Genomic DNA, 9,043 nt, shown 5'->3' with positions numbered 1-9,043 from the left:
TATCACTACTGAAGTAGATTGCCCCATCTTCCTTCCGAGGAGTGGCTGGTGGATTTGAACCGCCAGCCTTCTGGTTAGCAGTCAAGTGCCGTAGCCACTATGCTACCAGAGCTCCCGTCATTAGCAATTAGAGAGATGAAAATCAAAATAACAATGAGATATCATCTCACCCCAGCAATAATAGTGAAGTTCAATAAGACAGAAAGTAACAAATGCTAGAGAGGATGCAGAGAGATTGGAACTCTCATATATTGCTGGTAGGACTGCAAAATGATATAGTCACTGTGGAAAATGGTATAGTGTTTCCTTAAAAAACTGAAAATAGAAATATTATTTGGTCCAGCAATTCCATTACTAGGAATATATCATTAAGAGGTGAGAGACAGGACATGAACAGACATATGCACACCCATGTTCACTGCAGCACAATTCACTATAGCAAAGAGATGGAAACAACAATTTAAATGCCCATCAACAGATGAATGGATAACTAAACTATGGTACATTCACACAATGGAATACTATGCAACATTAAAAAATAGTGAAGAATACACAAATCATCTCACAACTTGGATGAATTTGGAGGACATTATGCTGAGTGAAATAAGTCAATCACAGAAGGACAAACATTGTAGGAGTCCATTATTGTAAAAAGTCAAGGAAATGTTTCCTCAAGCAAAGCAATTCACTTTGTTAGTTATCAGGGATGAAAGAGACGTGGAGGGAAAATTTGGGACTAGTTGGGGGTCACATGTTGATTTGGGTGAGGGAAGAGGTGGTATGGAAAGAGTCTGTGACCAGCATGGTGACACTGGTGAAAGGAAAGACACTGAAACATGCACAAAAGACATAGACAACAGAGGCAAATACTATTATATGCAAATAATGTTACCACTGGAACCAAACAACCAGGCTACCAATAAATCCATAGACAGGTTAAAAGACCAGACGGGGGTAGGCAAACAGGAATGTACCAAAGACCAAGGATAGATTTGGCTGCAAATAATCTTACATATGCACTTATGCTACAAAATTACCCACATACATTACAGAAGCAATGGAAGACAGGGTTGGAATAGCTTCTCAGAGACAACCAAATGCCTTGAAATAGAGAATCACTGGGCCTGTGGACTTGGGACCATAGCACTGGTGGACATCATGCTCAACTGGCACAACACAGGACATAAAAATCTTGTTCTACAACCTACATTGGTGAGTAGCAACTGGGCTCTTAGAAGCTTTAGATCTGCCATCTAGGATGTAACTATTCATCTCCTCTCCTCTGGAGCAAAAAACTGAAGAAAATCAAAGTCATCTGGAAACAATTAGTTCAAAGATAAGACGGACTCAAGGACCTCAGCCTTCAGGACCCTGAGAAGAGAAGAACTAAATGGTGCCTGGCTACCAATGCCAACCACTCAGAAAAGGATCAGATCTAGAGACCCTGAATAGAGTGGCAGGAAATATGTGGAACAAAATTCAAAAGCACAAAAATGACCAAAATTACTGGTTGGATAGACACTGGTGGAACCACCGAGACTATGGCCCTGGGTTACCTTTCAGGCCTGGAAATGGACTCAGTTCTATGTATTGGCTCTCAGCCCAACGGTAGAAAGTCCTACAAACAGAACACCTACCCCAGGGTGATGCAACCACCTACCCTAGAGAGAGGCACCCCTTAGATTAATCAGCCATGAGACACCAGAGGGGCAGCATTCACTTAAAGGGAAAGCTGAACAGAGAGGAATTCATACAAAAGAAGGGAACAGGGAGGGGACAATCACAGGGGGGGTAAGGGGAGGAGAGTTTTGTATGGTTGAGGATGGTAATCTGGGCTATGAAATAAATGTGCATGACATGTTGAATGTAAAACAAATCTTTGTAAATTAGCACTCAAAGCACATATAATATATAAGAAATAAAAAAAGTAAACATATATTTGCCCAATTATGTTAACAAGGTCCTAATTTCATCTGTCTCTCCATTCTGTTCCACAATATAAATTTTATCCAAACTTGGGCATCCTTGTCTTTCATGCTCTCTTTTTCTAACCACTAAACAAAATCTTAGGCTTCTTTTTAATTGAACCAATCCAGGGCCTTTGTTCACATCTAAGTAGTCATTTTGATCCAGATACTGTGATCGCCAGATTGGATTAGGGGTTTGTGTGGTGTCAATCATACTCATACGGCATGGTTGAGAAATTCTAGGTTGTATTAGGAAAAGGGAAGGAGTAAACAGGTTCCAGAGGAACAAATAACTGTATCTTTCTCTTAAGAAAAAGTATTTCCATAAAACAAATAATATTATTTGTTTAATAAGAAAAAAGTGCCATTTTTTTTCTGCCAGAGACACTTCTTTTCCAAAAAGAGATAATAAAATTGCGTTAGTTTTACTTTTTCATTATATGTCTGTATTAAAAGTTCATGACCAGAGGAGATAGTTATTCTTACTCATTCATTCTTTTATTCATTAATCAATTTAACTAATATTTATTGAAGACATATTAAGTTTCAGCACTATTCTAGGTACTGGGAATACAACAGAGAACAAGAGAGAGAAAACCTCTACTCTCAAGGAGCTGACATCCAAAAAATAGGAGATCAAAAATAAGACAATAAACAAGGTAATAAGGAACACAATAATTTCAGAAAATTGAAAAAAAAATTAAAATAATAAGGAAGGGAATTAAGTGAGGACGAAGGGTCAATACTTTAGCTACAATCATCAGGAACTATCTTACCTCCCTGAGAAGGTAACATAGGACCAAAGAAGAATACAGCCAAATGAGAATGTTAGCAAAAAACATTCTGATTGCAGAGAGAATAGTAAGTGAAGAGAATACAGAAATAAGAATCATACACAGAAATAAGAACCATCTTTATGTGTTGGAAAAACAGAAAGTTTTAAAACCTAGCTGAAGTACAATGGACATGGAGGAGACTGGTGGAAGGTAATGTTGAAGATTGTGGCCCAATTGTGTAAAGCCTTACAAATCACAGTAAAATGTTCATATTTTATTCTAATTGAAATGAGGAGACATTACTAAACATGCTCATTTTGGCTGCCCCATATCTACCCACCCTTTATATAGAGAAAGACTTTTCCCATCAAATTAGCTTTGATGGGAAGTAAAACTTGCACTTCATAGTCAAGAAACTGAAATATCAGATATTAACTTTTCCAGCTTCCATTGAATCCATGAAAGAATCCAAGGAAATAATCACAAGAAACTCTCTTAGATGATGATGGCGGTTGTAAGAACACTGAGTTCCTGGGGCATCAATAAGAGCAAGATTGATAGAAGTACCCAGTCTTCTGAGCTACCTATGTCAATCATTGTCTGCAAAGACCATGACAATGCCCTTGGAGCACCAGCACTGCAATGTGACTATAATGTGGTTCCTGGTGGGATAGTTCTGAAGTTCATTTTCCAGTTCTCCCAGAAATTGTGTTACCAATACCCTTATAATCAATGATTTTCTGCATATATTGTTTTATTAGTTATCTCTTATTGCATAACAAATTGTCTCCAAATTTATCAGATTAAAATAACAATAAACATTTATGAGGTCATACAATTCTGTGGATCAGAAATCCACAAGCAGGTAAGCTGGGTTCTGGCTCAGAATTTCTCATTAGATTGTACCAAGATTTCAATCAGGGATTTACTCATGTGAAGAATTCACTGGGGCTGGAGAATTTTGTCAAGACACTTCATTAGGCTGTTATAAGGAGGTCTGAGTTCCCCCTAGCTATGGTCAGGAAGCCTCAGTTCTTTACCACTTACACTTTTCCATAGAGTTGCTTGAGCAATATCATACATGGCAGTTATCTAACTCCAGAGCAAGAGACAAGATGGAAACTGCAATATCTTATATGATCAAGCCCCAGAAGTTATATACCATCATTTCAGCAATGTCTTACTGGTTACACAGGTCACCCTAATCCAGTATGGGAGGTTGCCACACAGGGGCATGGATAAAAAGGTGGTAAGGATAAGTGAGGATCATCTTGAAGATAGGCTATCAGAATGAATAAAACAAACAAACCTGATTTCTGCTACTTGCAACTAATGGTTCTGACTGATTTTAAAGTCTTCAGATATTTTTAAACTGGGGAGTGATATGTTCTGATTATTTTTAAAAGATAATTTCAATTGTTATCTGGACAACGAAATGTTAAGGCAAGAGTAGAAGCAAAAGGCTGTTGCTTGTATTTCAAGTAAGTTATGATGTTATTATGATAGCAGTGAAATCATGAAATCTGTTGAAATTCAAGTCACCGTTGGACAGAACAGCAACACAAGTTGATAAATAGGTAGAGAATTTGAGAAGAATGTATGAGTAAAGGATGTCTCTAGAGTCTTAGACTCAAGAACAGTGTGTATATCAGAGCCATTTACAGAGCTAGAGACAAGAAAGGGAGACACAGTTTTGTAAGGGGAAACCAAGAGTTTGGTTTTAAATATAAGCTTGTCTATTACACACTCAAGTGAAGATATAGTTTAGATTGTTAAATATATGAGTCTGGAGTTCAGGGCCAGAGATATAAAAATTTGATGTCTTCAAAGCCAGAGACATAAATTTTGTATCTTCAGGAAATATATGATATTTAAAGCCACTTTCTCCATTAATTTAGTACACCCATCACCATAGAAAGCAACTCAGAGTACATGAATAAAATTTTACTGCTTCTGAAACAAAGCAGTGTTACCATTTGTATGAGCTTGCATAAGTCTATCCTTTAAAAAGATAAATGAAAATATGTATATTCTTTAAAAAGAAGAGAAATAATGAGATATTAATATTCTCAGAATAAATTTATGAGATTAATCAGCTAAACCAATGTTTGAAGCTTCTGTATTCTTAAGCCACACATACACATAAAAGTTACATTAAATGTATTTGATTTTGTTAAAATCCAGTTGAACCAGGTTGAAATTTTGAAGAGTATATTGATTTAGATATTTTGAAGAGCACCAATATTTAGCAGATATTATAATGGCTTAATAAGGAAGCTAACTGAATAAGCATTTCTGTGAATGAGACACTGAGAGAGCGCTTCCACAGGAACCAGTCTCATCCTAGCAATGATTCTTAATCACTTTTTCTACTCCTCAGTGTTCTTGTTAGGTGCCATCATTTTGGTTCCAACTCATAGCTACCTATGTACAATAAAATGAAACACTGCTAGGTCCTGCACTATCCTCACAACTGTTGCTCTTTTAAAGTATATCCCAAAACATGGTTTCTTGTCTGTTGATTTGTTCTGGTTACATTTATACTTGAAGGATCACTGGTGGCTTAGTGGCTAAAGTACTCAGCTTCTAACCAAGAAGTGGGTGTTTCCAACCCACCAGCCATTCTGCAGAAGAAGGATAAGACAATCTGCTTCCTTAAAGATTTGTAACTGTGGCAACCCTATGGGACAATTCCACTCTATCCTAAATGGTCGCCATGAATCAGAATCAATTTGATAGTAATAAATTCAGATTTTTTTTCTGACATTTGTATTTAGAAATGTTTGTGTGATTGAACTGCCAAACATCTGTTTCCCATCTTCCTGACCAGCATCTTATTTTCTAAAATGAAAGATTTTTTATTTATTTGTAGTTACTAAGACATTGCTGTCCATTATATACTTTTGAACTTACAATTCTTGTCAAACATGTAATTACACTGGCATCTTTGATTGCTATCCCTGTAACAAGAACTTATATAGAACTAAAGGTTCCATCAAACCAGAACAATAGTCACACCACTGATGGACAGTCGGGGACTATTGTCAGGATAAAGTGGTAAGTGGCATTTTTATTTCTGACTGAAATTTTAATTCCAGCTCTGAAATACAGAAATCAGTTTGCCAAGCATATTTTCAAAAACCTTCTTCTATTATTTCAGTAGGTGTGTTGATATATTTTTCTAATTCCATATAGACTAGTCACTGTCCCCACCAGCTAAGACTCACAATGTGTAAGACTGAATTTGTTATCTTCCCCCAAATCAGATTCTACTATAGATAAAACTATATATGTCAGTATCATTTTTCAGTAATTAGGATTGAAATTTGTAATTGCTTTTGACTCCTTGATCTACACTCACAATCTCTAATCAATAAATGTTTATTTATATATATAATTGCTAAGCATCTATTGTATATTGTGTTCCCAGGATGCAAAAATGCATATGATAACATCTGTCCTTCACAACTTCACTGCTTGCATTTATCCCCCTTTCCATATTCCTACTGCTACCAAAATAGCCCTAAGTAGCATCCACTCTCTGAGATCTTAAACGTTGTTGTTGTTAGGAGCCATTGAGTCCTTTCCGACTCATAGTAACCCCATGCACAGCACAACAAAACACTGCCCGATCCCACAGCAGCTCCATGATCCCTGCTATACTTGAGCCCATCATCGCAGCCACTGTGTCAATCCATCTCGCTGAAGGTCTTCCCCTCTTTAGTTGACCCACCACCCTACCAAGCATGACATCCTTCTCCAGGGAATGATTCCTTCTGAAAACATGACCAGAATAGGTGACACAAAGTCTGGCCATTCTCGCTTCCAAGGAGCATTTCGGGTGCATTTCCTCCAGGACAGATCTGTTAGTTCTTTTAGCAGTCCATAGTACTTTCAGCATTCTTCGCCAGAACCACAACTCAAAAGCATCAACTCTTCTTTGGTCTTCCTTATTCATTGTCCAGCTCTCACATGCATACGAGGTGATTGGAAATATCATGGCTTGTGTCAGGCGCACCTTAGTCCTCAAGAAGACATCCTTGCTCCTCAGCACTTGGAACATTTCCTTTGCAGTTGACCTTCCCAATGCTACACATCGTCTAATGTCCTGACTGCTGCTTCCATTGCCATCAGTTGTAGAACCAAGCAACGTAAATTCTTTGACAACTTCAATCTTCTCTCCATTTATTGTGATGCTGCTCATTAGTCTTGTTGTGAAGATTTTTGTTTTCTTTATATTGAGACTTAATCCATACTGCCGACTTTATTCTTCAACCTTCATCAGTAAGTGTCTCAAGTCATTCTCACTTTCAGCAAGCAAAGTTGTATCATCAATATATCTCAGGTTGTTAATGATTCTTGCTCCAATCCTAATGCCATGTTTTTCTTCATATAATCCAACTTCTCAGATTATTTACTCAGCATATAGATTGAATAAGTGTAGGGAAAGGATATAACCATCTCCCTTCTTTATTTTAAACCATGTAATGTCCCTTTGTTCCATTCGAATGAAAGCCTCCTGGTCAAGGTACAGGTTCCTTATGAGTACAATCAAGTGTTTGGGAATTCCCATTCTTCTCAATGTTATGCATAATTTGTTATGATCCACACAATCAAATACATTTGCATAGTCAATAAAACTCAAGTAAACATCTTTCTGGTATTCTTTGCCTTGAGCCAAGATCCATCTGACAGCAGCTATGATATCTCTTGTTCCATGTCCTCTTCTGCATCCAGCTTGCACCTCTGGAAGTTTTCTGTCAATATACTGCTACAACCGTTTTTGAATTATCTTCAGTAAAATCTTACTTGCGTGAGATATTAATGATATTGTTCTATAATTTCCACATTCTGTGGGATCACCTATCTTTGAAATGGGAACAAATATGGATCTCTTCCAGTCAGTTGGCCAGGTAGCTGTCTTCCAAATCTCTTGGCATAACCAAGTGAGTGCCTCCAATGGGGCATCTATTTGTTGAAATATCTCCCTGGGTATTCCATCAATTCCCGGAGCCTTGTTCTTCACCAATTCTTTCATTGAAGCTTTGACTTCCTTCTTCAGTACCATTGGTTCTAGATCGTATACCACTTCCTGAAATGGATGAAGGTCGACCAGTTCTTTTTGTCACAGTGACTCTGTGTATTCCTGCCATCTTCTCTTGATGTTTCCTGCATCATTCAAGATTTTGCCCATAAAATCTCTCAATATTGCAACTCGAGGCTTCAATTTTTCCTTCAATTCTTTCAGCTTGAGAAATGCTGAGTGTGTTCTTCCCTTTTGGTTTTCAAACTTCAGGTCTTTGCACATTTCTTTATAGTAATTGGTTTTGTCTGCTCGAGCTGCTCTTTGAAATCTTCTGCTCAGCTCTTTTATCTTGTCATTTCTTCCATTGGCTTTAGCTTCTCTCCACTCAAGGGCAAGTTTCAGAGTCTCTTCCCTCATCCATTTTGGCCTTCTTTTCTTGTCTTTTTAGTAATCTCTTGCTTTCTTCATGGATAATGTTCTTGATATCCTCCCACAATTCTTCTGGTTTTCGGTCGTTGGTGTTCAATGCATGAAATCTATTCTTTAGATGATCTCTAAATTCAGGAGGGATATGTTCAAGATCATATTTTTTCTCTCTTAGACTTGTTTTAATTGTCTTTAAGTTCAAGTTGAGCTTGCATATGAGCAGTTGATGGTCTGTTCCACAATCAGCTCCTGGCCTGGTTTTGGCTGAAGATTTTGAGCTTTTTTTCCACTGCCTCTTGCCACAGATATAGTCAATCTGATTCCTTTGTATTCCATCTGGTGAAGTCCATGTGTAGAGTTGCTGTTTGTGTTGTTGAAAAAAAGGTGTTTGCAATGAATAATTCGTTGGTCTTGCAAAATTCTACCATGAGAGTTCCAGCATTATTTCTGTCACCAAGGCCAAATTTTTCAACTACTGGTGATTCTTCTTTGTTTCCAGCTTTTGCATTCCAGTCACCAGTGATAATTAACACATCCTGATTAGATATTCTGTCAATTTCAGACTGCAGAAGTTGATAAAATCTTCACATTCTTCATCTTTGGCTTTGGTGGTTGTTGCATAAATTTGAATAATAGTCATATTAATGAGTCTTCTTGGATGGATATTATCTTATCACTGACAGCATTGTACTTCAGGACAGATCTTGAAACATCCTTTGTGATGATGAATGCCACACCATTCCTCTTCAAACTATCATTCCTGGCATAGTAGATCATATGGTTGTCTGATTCAAAATGGCCAAAACCAGGCCATTTCAGCTCACTAATGCTGAGGATATCAATCTTTA

The sequence above is a fragment of the Orycteropus afer genome, unplaced genomic scaffold (assembly GCF_000298275.1).
Source record: "Orycteropus afer afer isolate SDZICR_OR568_19922 unplaced genomic scaffold, OryAfe1.0 scaffold00086, whole genome shotgun sequence".
Lineage (NCBI taxonomy): Eukaryota > Metazoa > Chordata > Mammalia > Tubulidentata > Orycteropodidae > Orycteropus > Orycteropus afer.
This window is presented reverse-complemented; position numbering follows the sequence as displayed.